The 22,967-nt window shown below is 41.0% G+C and overlaps 1 protein-coding gene across 3 annotated transcripts in view; it reads right to left on the reverse strand.

Annotated features, from left to right (window-relative positions):
- osbpl3 (oxysterol binding protein like 3) overlaps window positions 1-5,761 on the reverse strand; it is an 86,069-nt gene extending 80,308 nt beyond the window's left edge. The window contains exon 1 of one of the 3 annotated variants that reach the window (XM_012964407.3): window positions 5,396-5,761. The gene's annotated coding sequence lies outside the window, so the exon portion shown is untranslated. 3 annotated transcript variants of the gene reach the window in all.
- Window positions 5,762-22,967: the final 17,206 nt, after the last annotated feature.

Genomic DNA, 22,967 nt, shown 5'->3' on the forward strand with positions numbered 1-22,967 from the left:
TCTGCCCCTAATGCACAATGACAGGCAGATTCCAGCGAGGTCAGTGGGATTAGCCCCGGGGATTGACCCTTTTGGCAAATAGTGTATGTCTTTGAGTGAATGTACCTTTTGGCCATACAATGTATTTGACTTGTGTATGTACAGTATATTATATTTTGTTTACATGTGTGTATATGGAAAACGATGATGGAAATTTTTTTTGCTGAAATCCAGCTGCAAAACCAATACCATGGTCCAAATGAAAAGGGTTTACTTGTACAGGTATAGGACCCATTATCCAGAATGCTCGGGACCAAGGGTATTCCGGATAAGGGGTCTTTCCGTAATTTGGATCTCCATACCTTAAGTCTACTAAAAAATCAATAAAACATTAATTAAACCCAATAGGATTGTTTTGCATCCAATAAGGATTAATTATATCTTAGTTGGAATCAATTACAAGGTTCTGTTTTATTTCTACATAGAAAAAGGAAATAAATTTTAAAATTCTGAATTATTTTATTAAAATGGAGTCTATGGGAGACGGGCATTCCGTAATTCGGAGCTTTCTGGATAACGGGTTTCCGGATAAGGGGTCCGATACCTGTACCGGAAAGCAAAGTGAGAAAATTAAGTTTTATTTAGCTTTTGAAATAACATGGGAATTTCCTGGTACTTATGTGACAGGCAGTGACAAATTCAGGATATAAGAAGATATCTCAGAAGACACATGATATAACTATCTTTCATCTACAAAAATTACATTTTAAAACACTGCTACTCTAATAGAACACTTTAGCTAATTTATTTATGAGTGGAAGCAACGAGGAAAGTTTAGCTTTCTTAAATATCCAGGGTTATAAAAAGGTGGCTGATAAGGTGATAAGCATCCATTTACATAGAGTAGAGGGAGAAATAGAGAATTTGTCTACCAGTAAATATGGCAGCAGAGAAACTAGCCATTTACCATTAGTTAATTTTATGCATTTAATGTTTATTTTCTCTCATTCCCTTCCTCTTTTCACCCACTAGCTACTATGCCTTTTGTTCATGTCTTTTAGGCTAATTCCCCACAGAGAAAAGAAACCCGTGATAAATCCTTGCTACCAAGGGGGACTAATCTCTCCGAAATGCTTTTCATTGGCAACAAAATGAATCACCAGTGCAAAAGTATATCTGCCACTTAAGTTTTTCTGAAGTCGTGCGAAGTTTCCTTCTGCAAGCAACTTCTCGCGACTTGTATGCCTTTCCACCAGAGAATCACTTTTTTGGTGGATTAGTCGCCACAGTAACAAGACTTTATCGCGGACGACTACTCTCTCCATGGGGCATTTGGTAGTTTCCTTACCTTTTCCACCCTGTTATCTTTCTGTAATTCCAATCTAGTCCTTATTTACTTGTTTCTAAAGTAGCCTATGGGTAACACTGTGCCTGACGCACATGTATTGTTGATATGAGGAAAAGCTGAGTCATATAAAACAGATATAAGAAATCAATAGCCGAGGTAGTAGCTGCCTGAAAGGACTTGCATGATGCTGTTCTGGCTATTTCTGCACACACCATTATTAAAATGTATTATTTGCAATTCACACACTGTAATACAGAATTTAAAAACTACACCATAAGGCTAATGTCCCATGGAGCGAGTATGTGCCTGCGATAGTGACTAACCACTCCAAAATGCCTTTCCAGCAGCAATAATAGGAGTCACCGATGGAAAGGCCTACGCTTCACTTCAGCTTACCGAAGTTGGACAAAGTTTCACCCTGCAGACAACTTTGCACAACTTCGGAAAGCCGAAGGGACACGTAGTCCTTTGCACTGGCAATTCATTTTGTTGCCCATGGAAAGGCTTTTCAGGCAGTTCGTCACCTGCGGTACCAGAGATCTGACGGGTGGGTTGCCAGAAACATTCGAATTTGCCTCTTCGTAGACTTAATAGTGCACCCACAGAACAGATTATCACGTAAAAGTTCATCAGTGAACAGTAATCACCTGAACCAGGCGAGCACTGACAGGGTCAGAAATTCTATGAAGAGGCAAATACACTGTAGGTGTCAAAGCCCTAAGGCATTATGCCTCACACTATGGAGGGGTCCCTTACCAGTAAAATCCCAGGATTCTGGATAATAAAACTCATCCCAATAGATACTTAAATATAAACTGGTCAAGGTTACTCAACTTAATTAACCACTTCTCTTTCAGGACTCCTTCATCTAGCAGTACCGTACGCATACCTGACAACAGACAGCACTGCACACACCAAAAAGTAATCGGAAATGTACATTCTAGAGCAGACAAGTGGTTAAACCATCTTTTCAATGTGGTGCCATCTTAACTACACTACAGGGCAGCAGCATATATTGTTGCCAGTAGTTTATATTTTATCATTGATTTCCCTCTTAGTGTTTTAAAGGGATTTATAAAATAATACATTTTTGGATGCAATGCAAAGGTATTTTACCTACTAAAATGCATTTGATGCAGAGTAACAGCACAGCAAAGAATTACACTTTCTAGAGTAAGGTCCTCCAGCTGCTAAGCTTGTTTATCAAGTGTCTAGCAAGTTGAGAACACAGACTGCTTATTGCATACACTCATAAATATTAAAACAAGATTCCATGCACTTAGTGCTCACAAACCAATTAACCATGCTGTCAACAGTAGGGAGGGAAGGACAGACGGAAAGGGTTCTCTTAAAGGGGATATCCACCTATTGCATAATGACAGAAAATGTAATTACAAGCAAACTTTTCCAATATAGTTAAACATTTAAAAATATGAATGAGGCAGTACTTAACACTTTCTGTTATACAAGTCTGACTCTTGAAATGATGTAGCCAAAATCACTTCTAATCCCTTCTATGACATAGGGTGATTTGTAGCTTCATGGGTGGGTGATAGAATGCTCCAAAACAGTGATCCCCAACCAGTGGCTTGGGAACAACATGTTGCTTAATGCCAGTAGCATGTGTTTATTTCTGGTGTGCTGCCAAACAGAGCCACTTGTAGGCTTCCAGTACACAATGGGGCTATCAAAAAACCAAGCAAGCAAAGGCCTTGTTTGGCACAGTCCAGGAACTTTTTTCATGCTTTTTTTGCTCCCCAACTCTTTGTGCATTTGAATGTGGCTCACAAGTAAAAAAGGTTAGGGACCCCTACTGCAAAACATCCTCCATTTACTTTGAGTTTAAGTGCACTCTGCGTTTCTCAATGAGAACCCCCTGTATAAAACTGCACAGGGCATTTTCAGTTTATTTGAAATCAAAGTTAAAGAAAGGGCAACTTGAAGCATGTCTCAAATCACCCCATGTGCCATTACCCTTAAAAAAGCTGCATTCAAGCAGAGAATAGAAACAGCAAGACAGATACTGCCATAATAGCAATAACATTTACAAATAATTTCAACCTATAAAAAAAAACATTTGAATACTTTTAAACTATTAGAAATTCATTAACATATATTAGAAAGTTGTTTATAATAACATTTTCTTTCATTAGTCAAAAACTTTTTTTGGGGGGGTCAACCTGTTATATTCATGTATGAACTGAAGGAGAGGCTGCAATAAGTCTGTAAATGAGAAATACAGTGGAATATCACTTTTACATTTTCCCGGGGACCACAAAAAATGTAATGTAGTGGAAAGTGAAAAGCGTAAAACCCGGGAAGGAAAGAATGCAGCTTTTTGCCCAACTTGTTTTCAATGCACCCGTGTCTCCTAATATTTTGTGAGGGCACTCTTACACTCTACACATGATTATCAGTTGGAACACTTATGCAGTAATTTAGTGATATTTGCAATGATGTTCAACTTCATGAAATTTTTACTTTGTATATACTGCACATGGATGACATCACAGGGAGTGGTTTGGACACCAATTTACATAATCAAGTGGTTATTTTAGGTTCCGGGAACCTATTGTGTTTGGGCTGAAGATGGGTCCTCCTAACAACACCGAAATTTTGACAAATATATTTTTTCACTCATTTATAAGTCCCAAGAGTGATCCATATTCAAAATTTCTCTTAGATGCACCTGGGCCATTTCCTCTATATAGGAAGTTTGAGACAATCATTTTATGATATATAATGTCACTTTTTATTTGAGTCTACATACTCCAAATTCATTCCGTCTTTGAAAACAGTAGTGCCCCCTTTGCTGTGCAAAGAAAACAAGTAGTAAACGGCATCACATTCTAGCTTTTGTGTTTATTTATGGCCGAATATAAGGTCTTGCTGTTCCATACAGCCAGTTTCATTTTACAGCCAACTGAAATCATCAATGAAAAACACATCTGTCTCTCACCCCCAGAGGGTTGTTATACTCTCCAGGGTTACCGGTCTGTGCTTATTTGTGCTGAGCTAAAGAAAACTACAAAGATATACTGTATGGCAGGGATTCAGTGCCAGCAAAGCATTTCCACACGGCTGGAGGAGGAGGAGAAGCTTGCTTCTAAGCCCTAGCCTAGTGAGAGGTTAAAGTGGCTTAACACTTTCCTAGCCTGAGTTTTTGCTTTCATGAAAGAACCTCTGGAACGGAGAATTATACTTCTGGTACGTGGTGCACCGTACATACCATTTGCATGTGTGGTCTTCGTAATATACTAAAACATCAATTTCACACTTTAAGAAGCGGTTACACAATAACTTCACAATGAATGAGTGAAATCTGTCCGGAAGCTACAAGTGTTTAACCCTTTCACCAGACACACATTTTAAGACTTTGTGGGACCTAACTAAATCTGTCAACTAAAACCCTCTATTTAATAGATATATTTCTTTATTTCAATGATGGCCAGTTTGTGGTTGTTGAACTGCACCTTTCAGGAACTCAGAGGTAACAAACATTTCACAACTAGTTTTGGTGTGAGGTGGGTCACCTACATCTAAGCAACATCAGGGAGGAAACAAAGTTTCCTGTGTCAGTCTTGTTAACAGTAACCTAGGCTATACACCACTTACATAAACTGGAACTTGCTCAGGGGCATCTTTACTTCCACTTTCTGCCAATCAGACCACATCATTAGCCCAATTATACACATACATTATATAACCACTTGATATAGCCATTCAGCAATACAGACAGGCAGGTCAACAAACGGATAAAATGGTGTAGAGGCATAAAGTGCAAAGCTACCATATGAAGTTGTCTCGTTGGCAGGGTGTGAGGGCGTATAAAAAACTCATGGTGCCGATTTGGGACATCAGTGCCCGATGAGACAAGGATGAGACATCTCCAGAATGGGCACCCAGCACCCTGCTATATTTCAATGAGACCCAAAGCAACTCCCGGTGTGCAAGTGAAGCAGCGGTACCTTGCCGTGTGTCAGCAGCGCCAGAGGATCTATAAGCCCGGCATTTACGCTGCTCTTTAAATAAGCGCATTGTTGCGGCGGCGCTCCTCTTAATTCCTACCTGTGTGTCTGCAAGGAGCCGTCATGTAATCGCCTCGCCAGCTGCCGTGTGACAAGGAACAGAGCGCTCTCGGCAGCTTACAATAAGCAGCTCACCCGACAGCAACAAGACGCCTCAACACCACGGTCCGGTAGTTTCGCGCAGCTTGGCCGGCCCTTAGAGTTGCGGGACAACCTCAATAAAGTCCAAGCAGATTCCGCGAACGGGTCCTTCTCCTGTGTAGCAATAGAACTAAGAACTGGGAGGTTCCACACAGGGCGTGACCCACCACTACTGAGTGACAGACACGCCAAGTCCGAGCGCTATCTGGCGGGAAACGCCCCCATTTCCGCTACGTCACAGGTGTGCGGGCAGGTGAGGGCGCTCTGTGCTGAATGTCAGACACGGAGTATTGCGTGGAAACTGGTGCTGACTTAACGAATAAACTTACGAGAAATGGACGTTCCATTGTTAAACGGAGTGCGCACAGCAGGGAGACAGTACTGAAATTAGAGGTGACTCCGACACCGCTGAAATGAGTGAACCCTCAGCCGTAAAGAAGTAAACAACAGTTCTCGCCCATTGTCCTGTCTCGGGAGTAGAAGTCAGTTACAATTAAGAATATAAAGCGCTGCGCTTGGAACAAAGTGGCGTTGCGTTTCCAGCTCGTAGCATCCCTTTAATGCGCATTACTGGTGCTGTCATTCTACACTGCGCCGTAGAGGCTAACCTGCTGCTCAGCGCTGCGCTCTACACACTGTATGGCTCTGAGCTCCTTATTGACTTACTATACATTTCAAGGACAACACAGTTCCCCAGAGACTGACTGCTAACAGCGCTGAGTCAGAGAATGCTGTGTTGTGCAGCTCTGTGCCTTAGTGAATGCAGTGCTAAATGGAACTGTTCCCAACAGACTGCCCAGCTGTACTGAAATGTTCCTCATGTGCTGCTGCCCTTGGGTACAAGGCTCTAAATATTGTTCAGTGTTAGCACCGTGCCATGCTATACAGTCCTGCTGTACAAAGCGCTTATTTCTGACTATTCCCCCTTGTGGCAATGAAGTGGTTTTGCATTGTCAGCATTGACCCTGGTTGACTCACTTGTATTAAAGTATGGGGCTGTCCAGTTGCACAGAACATCAGCCAGACTAAAGGTGGCCACACACGCGGCGATTTGCGTTCTTTCGTGCGACCGATCATTAAATTCCCACTAACCTTCAGGGCTGAAAAGGCAGATAAGGAGGTAGAAACAATAGGATTTCTATCTCCTTCTGCCGATTCAGCCCTGACGGCAGATTTTGCTCAGACGCCTTCTATGGCGCCCGATTGGCGAGTCGACCGATATCAGCAGCCTCCTGCGATATCGGTCGACTTGCCATAGATGCACCGAATATCGTACGAAACAAGGTTTTGTACGATATTATCGGTGCGTGTATGGCCAGCTTTACTGGATATGCAGTGCTAATTAACTCAGATTTGCCCATCACATTATGCTACCACACTCTCATACTAAATATAGGGCAACCCTTGTGTGTATGGCACTGAGTCTTTCTATTTGAATTCTTATTTTTACTGTAAAGAAAAATCTTCTCTTTTGCTACCTATTCCATTGAGAGGTAAATAATTATTTAATATTATTAAAGTAAGGCACTTTCCATCTGTAATTTACACATACTAAGGGGCACATTCATTAAAGTACGACAGGTCCAATTACTAAAAATTCATATTTTTTCTAAAGTTTAAAACTTTTGCGTATTTTCTATGATATTTTCGTTAATTTGCGAGACTGTTTCATACTTTGCGACAATTTGTGCGACAAAATCTTATTTGTTGCAACGAGTACAAAAGTTTGGTAATTCATTCAAGCTTCTGTATTGTGACTTTCCTTGGGCTAGGTTGGAGCTGCAGAGTGCCATTGAGTCCTATGGGAGACTTTCCTTGGGCTAGGTTGGAGCTGCAGAGTGCCATTGAGTCCTATGGGAGACTTTCCTTGGGCCGGGTTGGAGCTGCAGAGTGCCATTGAGTCCTATGGGAGACTTTCCTTGGGCTAGGTTGGAGCTGCAGAGTGCCATTGAGTCCTATGGGAGACTTTCCTTGGGCCAGGTTGGAGCTGCAGAGTGCCATTGAGCCCTATGGGAGACTTTCCTTGGGCCAGGTTGGAGCTGCAGAGTGACATTGAGCCCTATGGGAGACTTTCCTTGGGCCGGGTTGGAGCTGCAGAGTGCCATTGAGTCCTATGGGAGACTTTCCTTGGGCTAGGTTGGAGCTGCAGAGTGCCATTGAGTCCTATGGGAGACTTTCCTTGGGCCAGGTTTCAGCTGCAGAGTGCCATTGAGTCCTATGGGAGACTTTCCTTGGGCCAGGTTGGAGCTGCAGAGTGCCATTGAATCCTATGGGAGACTTTCCTTGGGCTAGGTTGGAGCTGCAGAGTGCCATTGAGTCCTATGGGAGGCTTCCAAAATCATGCACTGAAGGTTCAAATTCAGAAAGTTTTTTGCGCTGTTTACGATTGTTTAGATATGAAAATTTTGTAACTTTTGGATCGTACCACAATATTTTCATATCGTAATTTTGTAACATTTCCGAAATTAACGTTAACTATACGAATTTTCGCAAATCGTACTTTCAAACAATCTAAATACGTACATTGATAAATGAGCCCCCAAGTGTACATGAAATGGATATTGTTCTCAAAACACAAAGTGTTTTTCTTTTGCCTGAGAAATACCTGTAAAGTGAAATGGTATGTACAGTTGTTTAGTTAAGGAAAATGCTTACTTTATGTACAGTGGATATAAAAAGTCTACACACCCCTGGTAAAATGTCAGGTTCCTGTGCTGTACAAAAGTGAGACAAAGATAAATCATTTCAGAACTTTTTCCACCTTTAATGTGACCTATAAACTGTTCCACTTAATTGAAAAACAAACTGAAATCTTTTAGGCGGAGGGAAGAAAACAAAAAAAACTAAAATAATGTGGTTGCATAAGTGTGCACACCCTTAAACTAATACTTTGTTGAAGCACCTTTTGATTTTATTACAGCACTTAGTCTTTTTGGGTATGAGTCTATCAGCATGGCACATTTTGACTTTGCAAGATTTGCCCACTCTTCTTTGCAGAAACACTCCAAGTCTGTCAGATTGCGAGGGCATCTCCTGGGCACATCCCTCTTCAGATCACCCCACAGATTTTCAATCGGATTCAGGTCTGGGCTCTGGCTGGGCCATTCCAAAACTTTAATCTTCTTCCAGTGAAGCCATTACTTTGTTGATTTGGATGTATGCTTTGGGTCGTTGTCATGCTGAAAGATGAAGTTCCTCCTCATGTTCAGCTTTCTAGCAGAAGCCTGAAGGTTTTGTGCCAATATTGACTGGTATTTGGAACTGTTCATAATTCCCTCTATCTTAACTAAGGCCCCAGTTCCAGCTGAAGAAAAACAGCCCCAAAGCATGATGCTGCCACCACCATGCTTCACTGTGGGTATGGTGTTCTTTTGGTGATGTGCAGTATTGTTTTTGCGCCAAACATATATTTTTTTGGAATTATGGCCAAAAAGTTCAACCTTGGTTTCATCAGACCATAACACCTTTTCCCACATGCTTTTGGGAGACTTCAGATGTGTTTTTGCAAAATGTAGCCTGGTTTGGATGTTTTTCTTAGTAAGAAAAGGCTTTCATCTTGCCACTCTACCCCCATAGCCCAGACATATGAAGAATACAGGAGATTGTTGTCACATGTACCACACAGCCAGTACTTGCCAGATACTCCTGCAGCTCCTTAAATGTTGCTGTAGGCCTCTTGGTAGCCTCCCTGACCAGTTTTCTTCTCGTCTTTTCATCAATTTTGGAGGGACGTCCAGTTCTTGGTAATGTCACTGTTGTGCCATATTTTCTCCACTTGATGATGACTGTCTTCACTGTGTTCCATGGTATATCTAATGTCTTGGAAATTCCTTTGTACCCTTCTCCTGACTGATATCTTTTAACAATGAGATCCCTCTGATGCTTTGGAAGCTCTCTGGGGACCATGGCTTTTGCTGTGGGATGCGACTAAAAAATGTCAGGAAAGACCAACTAGAGCAGCTGAACTTTATTTGGGGTTAATCAGAGGCACTTTAAATGATGGCAGGTGTATGCTGACTCCTATTTAACATTATTTTGAATGTGATTGCTTAATTCTGAACACAGCTACATCCCCAGTTAGAAGAGGGTGTGCACACTTATGCAACCACATTATTTTAGTTTTTTTGGTTTTCTTCCCTCCACCTAAAAGATTTCAGTTTGTTTTTCAATTGAGTGGTACAGTTTATAGGTCACATTAAAGGTGGGATGATTTATCTTTGTCTCATTTTTATACAGCACAGGAACCTGACATTTTACCAGGGGTGTGTAGACTTTTGACATCCACTGTATATGAACCCAACCCAGTATTGTTTTTTGTACCACCTTTAATGATACAGTGTAGATCAGATCACATTAGAAGGTTTATTGGGAATAACTGGAATATTCTCCAAGCTGATCAGGAACTTAAGAAAGTGCTGCCAGAGCCTCCTTTGGTCAGCTATAGGAGGGGTACGAATTTACATAACCAACCTTTTAGTACAGAGTGATCCAATTCCATGTTATCAGAGGGAGTCTGTATCGTGGCTACATAGTGATAAACCTGGGTGTTTCAAATGTCCTAATTTTACCTTGTAGATATATGACTCCTGGAGAGACCTTTTTACATCCTCAGATGGGAAAACACCTTTCAGTTAAACAACATATCACTTGCACTACCTCGCATGTGTTTTATCTAATAATTTGCCCATGCTTTTATCCTATGTATGCAAGACAGATCCGACTTTAAGGTTACGAATGGACTCTGTTCAGCGATCAGTACAGCATTCAGAAATGACGTGACCAATAAACCGGTGGCGAAACATTTTTTGGAATGTGGGCATAAACTGCTCCAACTAAGGGAAGTGTTTTGAATAAAGACTCTCAATACATTATCCCCATTTGGATTTAATGAGCACTATTCATATCTATGCTTTCTTAATCAACGGTAAGAGGTATTGGATATTGAGTAAAATGCATTATCCCTGATATGATGATTTTTCATTATTATACATGTTACATGCTCTGCTGCTATTTTTTCATTATAACTTGTATTTTATAGTTATAACTATAATATGTTGTAGCCTTTGATGTATTTAGTGTTGTCTGGGTTTTTTTTTCCCTTGGTGCAGGGTTTCACTTGGTGTCTGAGTTAGTCACATGATTAGGAGGAGACACGCTGTTGCCTGTTCTTTTAATTATTTATACATGTGTTGGTTTTAATGTGGATGTGGTCTTGATAAAGGTCTTAGAAGGAGACCAAAACTTTGACCAGGTCTGTAATGTATTGCCCCTGTCTACCTATGAACTTATATATATATAATCAGGATTATCGGGATGATTATTCTGAGCCTACACACGGTCCAAAAATTGTACAAAACTAGGTTTCGTACAATTTTATTGGTAAGTGTATGGCCAGCTTAAGAGTTAAACAACAGAAAATAACTTTAATCAGCATAACACAGAAAGGCAGTGGTAACGTTTAACTGCAGGTAAGTTCTTGGATTAAAGCACGTCAGTGCTGCATTAAAGTCAAGGCAGGGAGAAATTCCAAGGATCAGCACAACAAGGGTTAATGCAGTACAGGTATCAGACCCCTTATCCGGAAACCCGTTATCCAGAAAGCTCCGAATTACAGAAAGCCTGCCTCCCATAGACTCCATTATAAGCAAATAATTCAGAATTTTAAAACTGATTTCCTTTTTCTATGTAGAAATAAAACCGTACCTTGTAATGGATCCCAATTAAGATATAAATAATCCTTATTGGATGCAAAACAATCCTATTGGGTTTAATTAATGTTTTATTGATTTTTTTAGTAGACTTAAGGTTTTGAGATCCAAATTATGGAAAGACCCCTTATCCAGAATACCCTTGGTCCCAAGCATTCTGGATAATGGGTCCTATACCTGTACAAAGTCCAATGTTCAGGCAAACAGGTCACAGCTGGCAGAGTTCTGCCTAGGTCAGGCTCACAAGGGTCAACAGATAAACAATCAGCAAGGAGCACTTACCATGAGTAGAGTGACTAGTGGGGAGTTGTAGTGGACTAAGCGACAGACAGGGGCTCAGGGACTAGACAATGAAACTAATAAAGGAGCAAAAGTAGACACTGTCTCTAAAACAGGCAACAGGGGTGGCAATCAACAGTGGAGAATATTCAGGTACAGGCACCTGGTGTCTGGTTTAAAGGAAAAGTAACACTAAAGAGTAAAAAAGCTATTCTACCCTGCACCAATAACTGCCCTATCCTGCAAACCACTTAGTATTTTAAATGCTTTAACCCTTTAAGTGCCAGCCGAATTCGTCATTTCGGTTCCCCCCAGTGCCAGACGTTTTTTAAGCATTTTGTACTCATTCACTTTAACAATGTTTTTTGGTAGGAAAACCTCCACGAAACTAGGGAAATTATATATCGTTTTTTTCGTCACTAATTGGGCTTCGACATACATACCAAATTTTATAACTTTTCTGGAGATATGATGTGTATTTTGGGTGAAATATGTAAAAAAAAAATAAAATTATGAAAAATTTCTGTATATTTTGAGGTTTTTTTCCATAGAAAAGTTAATTTTACTCACTTTTTTTTATTGTTTGTAAAAGCCCTGATACTCCCAATTCCAACGATACCAAATATGTGGTGGTACCCCACAGTTCCTGTCCAGAAGTAACCCCCAAACTAAAGCAATACTTAGTACAATATCACACCAGAACAAAGCAGAAAAGCGCTTGTAACAGTTAATGCAGCATAACTTATATGTAAATCTAAAATATCCCCTCATGTTTGGTATCTTTAGAAACTACAGACCTTCAGGTTTCTAGGTGCAATGTAGTTTTCACTCAAAAGCCAAATACCTTTTGTCAGTGCATTGTGAAATTTGGAACTTTTTATGACATTTTTTTTTTTTTCTAAAACGTAAACTTGGACGCATGATCAAATGTGGATTTGACAAAAAAAAATCTCATAAAAATTTTCTAACAAAGGCATATTTGAAAGACAAACTTCTCCTGAATAAAATGATGCCCCATATGTATGGGTGCACATAAAGACATGGGCACCAAACACTCCAAAGCAGGGGCAATGCACAAGGGCAATTACAGCTAAAAATGTGGGGGCTGCGCTCTATGTGCACTTCCTGCAGTTTTTCAGTGTTAACCCCCCCTACCTGTGAAATAACCCCCACAAACTATATATTTCTGAAAAGTGCACACCTTCAGCTATTCAGAGACACCACTCTTCTCTTTCTACATGGAAAATTGTGGCCGCAGTCCCTTGCAGAAGTAAGCGCTTTGGTCAGAAATCAAGGAAAAACCAGATAAAAAACCTAGATTTCTCCCCAAAATCTCCATGGCAACTACCAAAAACTTACTAAACATCGATCTGCAAGTTCCCCTGAATAAAACGATACCCCATATGTATGGGTGCACATAAAGACGTGGCCACCAAATGCCCCAAAACAGGGGCAATGCATAAGGGCAATTTCTGTTGAAATTTTGGGGGCTGCGCTCTATGTGCACTACCTGCAGTTTTTCAGTGTTAACCCCCCCTACCTGTGAGATAACCCCCACAATCTATATATTTCCGAAAAGTGCACACCTTCAGCTATTCAGAGACACCACTCTTCTCTTTCTACATGGAAAATTGTGGCCGCAGTCCCTTGCAGAAGTTAGCGCTTTGGTCAGAAATCAAGGAAAAACTAGATACAAACCTAGATTTCTCCCCAAAATCTCCATGGCAACTACCAAAAACTTACTAACCATCAATCTGCAAGTTCCCCTGAATAAAACGATACCCCATATGTATGGGTGCACATAAAGACGTGGCCACCAAATGCCCCAAAACAGGGGCAATGCATAAGGGCAATTTCAGTTGAAATTTTGGAGGCTGCGCTCTATGTGCACTACCTGCAGTTTTTCAGTGATAACCCCCCCTACCTGTGAGATAACCCCCACAATCTATATATTTACGAAAAGTGCACACCTTCAGCTATTCAGAGACACCATTCTTCTCTTTCTACATGGAAAATTGTGGCCGCAGTCCCTTGCAGAAGTCAGCGCTTTGGTCAGAAATCAAGGAAAAACCAGATACAACCCTAGATTTTGGTCAGAAATCAAGGAAAAACCAGATAAAAACCTAGGATTTCTCCCCAAAATCTCCATGGCAACTACCAAAAACTTACTAAACCTCAATCTGCAAGTTCCCCTGAATAAAACGATACCCCATATGTATGGGTGCACATAAAGACGTGGCCACCAAATGCCCCAAAACAGGGGCAATGCATAAGGGCAATTTCAGTTGAAATTTTGGGGGCTGCGCTCTATGTGCACTACCTGCAGTTTTTCAGTGTTAACCCCCCCTACCTGTGAGATAACCCCCACAATCTATATATTTCCGAAAAGTGCACACCTTCAGCTATTCAGAGACACCACTCTTCTCTTTCTACATGGACAATTGTGGCCGCAGTCCCTTGCAGAAGTTAGCGCTTTGGTCAGAAATCAAGGAAAAACCAGATAAAAACCTAGATTTCTCCCCAAAATCTCCATGGTAACTACCAAAAACTTACTAAACATCAATCTGCAAGTTCCCCTGAATAAAACGATACCCCATATGTATGGGTGCACATAAAGACGTGGCCACCAAATGCCCCAAAACAGGGGCAATGCATAAGGGCAATTTCAGTTGAAATTTTGGGGGCTGCGCTCTATGTGCACTACCTGCAGTTTTTCAGTGTTAACCCCCCCTACCTGTGAGATAACCCCCACAATCTATATATTTACGAAAAGTGCACACCTTCAGCTATTCAGAGACACCACTCTTCTCTTTCTACATGGAAAATTGTGGCCGCAGTCCCTTGCAGAAGTTAGCGCTTTGGTCAGAAATCAAGGAAAAACTAGATACAAACCTAGATTTCTCCCCAAAATCTCCATGGCAACTACCAAAAACTTACTAACCATCAATCTGCAAGTTCCCCTGAATAAAACGATACCCCATATGTATGGGTGCACATAAAGACGTGGCCACCAAATGCCCCAAAACAGGGGCAATGCATAAGGGCAATTTCAGTTGAAATTTTGGAGGCTGCGCTCTATGTGCACTACCTGCAGTTTTTCAGTGATAACCCCCCCTACCTGTGAGATAACCCCCACAATCTATATATTTACGAAAAGTGCACACCTTCAGCTATTCAGAGACACCATTCTTCTCTTTCTACATGGAAAATTGTGGCCGCAGTCCCTTGCAGAAGTCAGCGCTTTGGTCAGAAATCAAGGAAAAACCAGATACAACCCTAGATTTTGGTCAGAAATCAAGGAAAAACCAGATAAAAATCTAGATTTCTCCCCAAAATCTCCATGGCAACTACCAAAAACTTACTAAACCTCAATCTGTAAGTTCCCCTGAATAAAACGATACCCCATATGTATGGGTGCACATAAAGACGTGGCCACCAAATGCCCCAAAACAGGGGCAATGCATAAGGGCAATTTCAGTTGAAATTTTGGGGGCTGCGCTCTATGTGCACTACCTGCAGTTTTTCATTGATAACCCCCCCTACCTGTGAGATAACCCCCACAATCTATATATTTCCGAAAAGTGCACACCTTCAGCTATTCAGAGACACCACTCTTCTCTTTCTACATGGACAATTGTGGCCGCAGTCCCTTGCAGAAGTCAGCGCTTTGGTCAGAAATCAAGGAAAAACCAGATAAAAACCTAGATTTCTCCCCAAAATCTCCATGGCAACTACCAAAAACTTACTAAACCTCAATCTGCAAGTTCCCCTGAATAAAACGATACCCCATATGTATGGGTACACATAAAGACGTGGCCACCAAATGCCCCCAAACAGGGGCAATGCATAAGGGGGGGCTGTGCTCTACCTGCAGTTATTTAGTCTAAACACCCCCATACCTGTGAAATAACCCCCACAAACTATATATTTCTGAAAAGTGCACACCTTCAGCTATTCAGAGACGCCACTCTCCTCTTTCTACATGGAAAATTGTGGCCGCAGTGCCTTGCAGAAGGCAGCGCTTTGGTCAGAAATCAAGGAAAAACCAGATACAACCCTAGATTTTGGTCAGAAATCAAGGAAAAACCAGATAAAAACCTAGATTTCTCCCCAAAATCTCCATGGCAACTACCAAAAACTTACTAAACCTCAATCTGCAAGTTCCCCTGAATAAAACGATACCCCATATGTATGGGTACACATAAAGACGTGGCCACCAAATGCCCCCAAACAGGGGCAATGCATAAGGGGGGGCTGTGCTCTATGTGCTCTACCTGCAGTTATTTAGTCTAAACACCCCCATACCTGTGAAATAACCCCCGCAAACTATATATTTCTGAAAAGTGCACACCTTCAGCTATTCAGAGACGCCACTCTCCTCTTTCTACATGGAAAATTGTGGCCGCAGTGCCTTGCAGAAGTCAGCGCTTTAGTCAGAAATCAAGGAAAAACCAGATACAAACCTAGATTTCTCCCCAAAATCTCCATGGCAACTACCAAAAACTTACTAAACCTCAATCTGCAAGTTCCCCTGAATAAAACGATACCCCATATGCATGGGTACACATAAAGACGTGGCCACCAAATGCCCCCAAACCGGGGCAATGCATAAGGGGGGGCTGTGCTCTATGTGCTCTACCTGCAGTTATTTAGTCTAAACACCCCCATACCTGTGAAATAACCCCCGCAAACTATATATTTCTGAAAAGTGCACACCTTCAGCTATTCAGAGACGCCACTCTCCTCTTTCTACATGAAAAATTGTGGCCGCAGTCCCTTGCAGAAGTCAGCGCTTTGGTCAGAAATCAAGGAAAAACCAGATAAAAAAACCTAGATTTCTCCCCAAAATCTCCATGGCAACTACCAAAAACTTACTAAACCTCAATTTGCAAGTTCCCCTGAATAAAACGATACCCCATATGTATGGGTGCACGTAAAGACGTGGCCACCAAATGCCCCAAAACAGGGGCAATGCATAAGGGCAATTTCAGTTGAAATTTTGGGGGCTGCGCTCTATGTGCACTACCTGCAGTTTTTCAGTGTTAACCACCCCTACCTGTGAGATAACCCCCACAATCTATATATTTACGAAAAGTGCACACCTTCAGCTATTCAGAGACACCACTCTTCTCTTTCTACATGGAAAATTGTGGCCGCAGTCCCTTGCAGAAGTCAGCGCTTTGGTCAGAAATCAAGGAAAAACCAGATACAACCCTAGATTTTGGTCAGAAATCAAGGAAAAACCAGATAAAAACCTAGATTTCTCCCCAAAATCTCCATGGCAACTACCAAAAACTTACTAAACCTCAATCTGCAAGTTCCCCTGAATAAAACGATACCCCATATGTATGGGTACACATAAAGACGTGGCCACCAAATGCCCCCAAACAGGGGCAATGCATAAGGGGGGGCTGTGCTCTATGTGCTCTACCTGCAGTTATTTAGTCTAAACACCCCCATACCTGTGAAATAACCCCCGCAAACTATATATTTCTGAAAAGTGCACACCTTCAGCTATTCAGAGACGCCACTCTCCTCTTTCTACATGGAAAATTGTGGCCGCAGTCCCTTGCAGAAGTCAGCGCTTTGGTCAGAAATCAAGGAAAAACCAGATACAACCCTAGATTTGGTCAGAAATCAAGGAAAAACCAGATACAAACCTAGATTTCTCCCCAAAATCTCCATGGCAACTACCAAAAACTTACTAAACCTCAATCTGCAAGTTCCCCTGAATAAAACGATACCCCATATGTATGGGTACACACAAAGACGTGGCCACCAAATGCCCCCAAACCGGGGCAATGCATAAGGGGGGGCTGTGCTCTATCTGCAGTTATTTAGTCTAAACACCCCCATACCTGTGAAATAACCCCCGCAAACTATATATTTCTGAAAAGTGCACACCTTCAGCTATTCAGAGACGCCACTCTCCTCTTTCTACATGAAAAATTGTGGCCGCAGTCCCTTGCAGAAGTCAGCGCTTTGGTCAGAAATCAAGGAAAAACCAGATAAAAAACCTAGATTTCTCCCCAAAATCTCCATGGCAACTACCAAAAACTTACTAAACCTCAATTTGCAAGTTCCCCTGAATAAAACGATACCCCATATGTATGGGTGCACATAAAGACGTGGCCACCAAATGCCCCAAAACAGGGGCAATGCATAAGGGCAATTTCAGTTGAAATTTTGGGGGCTGCGCTCTATGTGCACTACCTGCAGTTTTTCAGTGTTAACCCCCCCTACCTGTGAGATAACCCCCACAATCTATATATTTACGAAAAGTGCACACCTTCAGCTATTCAGAGACACCATTCTTCTCTTTCTACATGGAAAATTGTGGCCGCAGTCCCTTGCAGAAGTCAGCGCTTTGGTCAGAAATCAAGGAAAAACCAGATAAAAAACCTAGATTTCTCCCCAAAATCTCCATGGCAACTACCAAAAACTTACTAACCATCAATCTGCAAGTTCCCCTGAATAAAACGATACCTATGTCTGGTTGCGCATAAGTACATGGCCACCAAACCTGAAAATGCATAATATTGGGGCTGCACTCTATGCACCCCTTTTTTTTTGCCTGCACCCGAATGAATGGAATACGCTCGGGTGCAGGCACATGTAGCCGATATACGCATGAAAACGCGTGAGAATGCAAAGTCTCGCGTTTTCATGCGTATATCGGCTACATGTGCCTGCACCCGAGCGTATCCCATTCATTCGGGTGCAGGCACAAGTAGCAAGCGTAGGGCTGAATTTTCGGCAATCGTTTTTCCACTTGCTGAAAAAATCAGCCCTACGCCATGTGTGGCATCAGCCTAACCCTTGGCAATAGAAACTACCAGAACAATCTTAGCACCTCTGGACCTTTCTAGAACAACTGAAATCAAATGAAGTTAAAATGGAATAAAACCACTAAAAGCAATCAAAGAACAATAGTTGCAATGAAATCGGTGGTCAGAGCCCTGGATCCACCAATGTCACTGCAAAAGCAACCTTTTAGGGGCACTAAACACACAAAGAACAATGCAAAGATAAAACACCATAAAATCAGTAAAATCCAATAAAACCACCTAAACCAACAGAAGAACAATAATTGCAATGAAATCGGTGGTCAGAGCCCTGGATCCACCAACGTCACTGCAAATTCAGCACCCAATAGCAATAAAAAAGTTACAGTGCAATAGAATAATTCAAAAACAGAAATCAATTATGAAAATGCCAAAAAAACACTAAAATGCAACCAAATAAATCAGATAATTATAGAGCAAGATCAGAAATAAAGTTTTAGTAAAAAAAATAGACTGCCAAAGAAAGCAAAGAAAGAAAGAAAAGAAAAGAAAGAAAGAAAAAAAAAAAAAAAAAAAAAAAAAAAGTGTAAGTGTGTGTGTAAGTGTCTGTGTGTGCTTGGGAAAGTTGTAAATAAGTGTGTATGTGTACAAAAGTGTAATAATGACAAAGATAGAAGAAAAAATTGAAAAAAAAAAAAAAAAAAATTTTTAGACAGTTGAGATAGAAATAAGCAAAATAAACAGTGGTAGAGAGTTGTAGTTCAGCTTACCCAAGGCAGGCAGGCGATCAGAGGCGATCAGGGTCGATAAATCCAGCAGGCAGGCAGCAGGGGAGCTCCATCCGGTCCAACGTGCGCAGCAGGAGTGAGGGAGCCGACAGTAGGCGGCGCTATTTAAAGGGACAGCAGTGGACACGTCATCAATGCGTGTCCACTGCTGTCATTGGCTGGAGCGACGATCGGTGCGGCTGGGCGACCGGATCGGTGAGTATGTCCTTATTCGCTCGTTGCCTAGGGGGTTGTGAAGGCTTTACAAGCGCTGCGCTGCTTTAAAAGCGAGCGCAGCGCTTGTAAACCCGACAGTGCCATTGGACGTAGATTCTACGTCCCATGGCACTTTGGTCCCTTGGTACCTGGGACGTAGAATCTACGTCCCTTGGCACTTAAAGGGTTAATAGTGGATGCAGCTCCTTCCTTCGCCTTATTGTTGTAGTTCAATTGACAGGAAGCCAAGTTTTAGCAGGTATTTTCTATTAAAGCATTTAAAATACTAAGGGGCTGATTTACTTACCCACGAACGGGTCGAATGGAGTCCGATTGCGTTTTTTTCGTAATGATCGGTATTTTGCGATTTTTTCGTATGTTTTGCGATTTTTTCGGATTCTTTACGAATTTTTCGTTACCAATACGATTTTTGCGTAAAAACGCGAGTTTTCCTATCCATTACGAAAGTTGCGTAAAAAGTTGCGCATTTTTCGTAGCGTTAAAACTTACTCGAAAAATGCGCAACTTTTCGCGTAAGTTTTAACGCTACGAAAAATGCGCAACTTTTTACGCAACTTTCGTAATGGATACGAAAAACTCGCGTTTTTACGCAAAAATCGTATTGGTAACGAAAAATTCGTACAGAATCCGAAAAAATCGCAAAACATACGAAAAAGTCGCAAAATGTTCGTTTTCAAGTCGGAACTTTTCCAATTCGGGTCGGATTCGTGGGTTAGTAAATCAGCCCCTAAGTGGTTTTCATGATAGGGCAGTTATTGGTGCAGGGTAGAACAGCTTTTTTACTTAAAAAAATTTAGTGTTACATTTCCTTTAAGAACAACAGACAGCTGGAGGTGGCTGGTAGCTGGAGGACCTGTTCAGGAAAGTCATTATCCTTCATACAACATCAAATGGGTTTGCTGTAAGAAGATGCAGGGCAATTGGTTGCCCACAATAAATCACTTCCAAGGTGGGTGACAAACCCTTGTATTGAAGCTTAGTGTATTTCAGCTGCCCAAAAAGCACCTGTGATTGCCTTTCATGGTTCTCACTTAGTTGAATGGAAAACACTGGACACTGCAGAGTGAACCCATTTTGGCCTAAGCATTTTCAAGCCATAAACTGCTCACAACTGCAGTGCCTGGATTATTTTGGCTATTGGTCTTTCAAAGCATCAATGCTGTATCCAAAGGCTAGGGAGGGGCAGCAGATATGAGTTCCTATAATGTTATTTTTGACTTGTGTGGAGGATGATGGAACTAGGAGTAATAAATTCACAGTACAGGTAAGTGCTGATGTACAGTGTTGGCCATACTTTGATACAGATATGCTGATCCAGAATGCTTAAGACCTTGAGTTTTTAGAATAAGGGGTCTGTTTAATTTGAATCTTCATACTCTTGTCTACTAAAAAAAAAATTAAAGGGGAAACTCCATCCAAACGCAACTTTGCAATATACATCAATTCAAAATATGCAGCCTTTTTCACATTTGCCAGAAAACACTTCTGCTCCCTTGAAAAAACTTTTATTTCATATACTCAACACAACTACAACATATATAGCAAAACACTGGAAAACTGGAGGCCCCTATGATATACATCAAATTACAGGGTACAAGGTACAAGACATAAGGCTTTGCCACTCAATAACCCTCAGCAGGATCTTTAAAAGACAAATCTGGTGTCTGTATAAGTTATGTATCTTTTCACTTTATTATTATACCTTTATCTCTTCCATTCCTTTTTCCTTTCTATTCTTCCTTGTATTATGGTACTACCGCAATATTCTCAAACTGCTCATTCATAGAAAGATAAGACACAAGTAAAGAGCAATGTTAATGATAGCTAGAAAATAATGTCATAAATGGGATTTCTATGCTATTGCTAACTGTTCAATAAAAAGATAAAGAAAATAAAAAATATGCAGACTTTTTAATGTAATACTATAGTTTGTAACAGTTACCTAAGCCTGGTCCTTTGTTCTCCTGCTTATCTGGCTAACTACTTTGAGACTCAAATAAAATATAACTGTAGTCAACTATCCTCAGCCTGTATTCAGCCTGCATCCTCCAAGTGATATCAATAAGAAAAAGTAATATCAGAGTGTAGTACAATGCTTTGTGGGTTATGTAGTTCCTGTATGCTGTCTGTAAGTTGCTACAATCTCTTACGTCAATGTTTTAGTCCGTCTTACTCTGCCAGGATTTCAAATGATGAAGAAAGAGAAGAATTGTTTTGCATCTGGATTTCAGGATATAAAAATACTTTTTAAAGGAACAGATTATGGTGATAGGTATATTAGGGGTTTCTGTGTTGTGTGGGGCGTTTTAACTTTAAATTTTGGTTTGGAAGGCGAAGTTCCCCTTTAAATTTAAAGAATAGGATAGTTTTTTTTCACAAATATAGATTAATTAATCTTAGTTAGGACAAAGTAAAAGCTGTGTTATTATTGCAGAGAAAAAGGAAATTATTTTTAAATATTAGAATTATTTGCTTAAATTAACTCTATGCTAGATGGTTTCCTGTAATTCAGAGATTTCTGAATAAAGGGTTTCAAGAAAAGGGATCCTCAAACCTATATTGTTATCCAAGGGTTAACTTTTGCCTATCTGGCCGCAGCCTCAGCATAACACTGCAGAGCACTGTATAAGTCTTGCCTAGCCCTGGCCTAAAGGCAGTGATTCACTATAAATATTCTTGTGGAATATCAGGAAGTCGCATTCTGTTATTGTAATGCGGAAATACAGGTGTTAAAAACACAGCATCATGTATATTTGTTCACTTAGGAGGTTTTGCAAACTAAGTAGCAAAAGGCAGGTTGCCTAAGCCTTGTACTCATACTCATGTTCAAAAACATAAAAAAGAAGATATTCTATTTATTTAAAAAATGTAATCAGTAATGAATAATTTACATAATTTGTATAATCAAGTAATAATGGTCTTTGTATTTCTTTGCTTCAGGACATTTTTTGCCCTTAATGAGTTTAGTTAGGAAACAACCACTAGGTGTCACTGAAAAGCCTTAAAAATAGCAAAGGAGTCCAGAAGAGCAAAGGAGATGTATCTTTGCTATAGTATGCATAAAATGGGGTTTTGATTTGTATTAAAGGAGAAGGAAAGGGTTAAAATCGCGACACGCCCCATTAATGCAATGTCCCTGTAGCTGCTCGCTATATATTTTTACCTTTATATGCTGTATATTCCCTGCACTGTCCGATTAAACTGAACGTTATAACTCTCCTATTGCGGCTGCCATGTTGGATATTCAAATTAGTCCAACATGGCGCTGCTTAACCTACTGCGCCTGCGCGAATTCCCCCCCCCCAGACGTGAGCGCAACATGCAGTACTGTGCAGAGGGTCTGTGGGAAGGGGCGCGCTCTTGCTTGTGCGCACTCAAAAAAGTTGCAGATGCGCATGTGCCACCTAAAGAAGCCGGTCTTAGTGTCTGTGCAGGAGCAATGCATTATGGGAATCCTCTTTACCCAGCTCAGCGTTTTGTCTTCCTGTGTGGCTTCTGATCTTCTGAATGATTGAAATATGGGGAGACTTAAGGGCACTATTGAGACAACTGATGGTATGCCTGCAGCTTGAGATTAACTCTTTATTAGCCTTTCCTTCTCCTTTAGAGGGTGTTACTCCCTACAGGTCTTTGCAATTAAAAGCAACGTTTACAAACACTTATGGTATTTTTTTCATTCAATACCACAGATAGAA

Source organism: Xenopus tropicalis, chromosome 6, assembly GCF_000004195.4.
Source record: "Xenopus tropicalis strain Nigerian chromosome 6, UCB_Xtro_10.0, whole genome shotgun sequence".
In the NCBI taxonomy this organism is placed as follows: Eukaryota; Metazoa; Chordata; class Amphibia; order Anura; family Pipidae; genus Xenopus; species Xenopus tropicalis.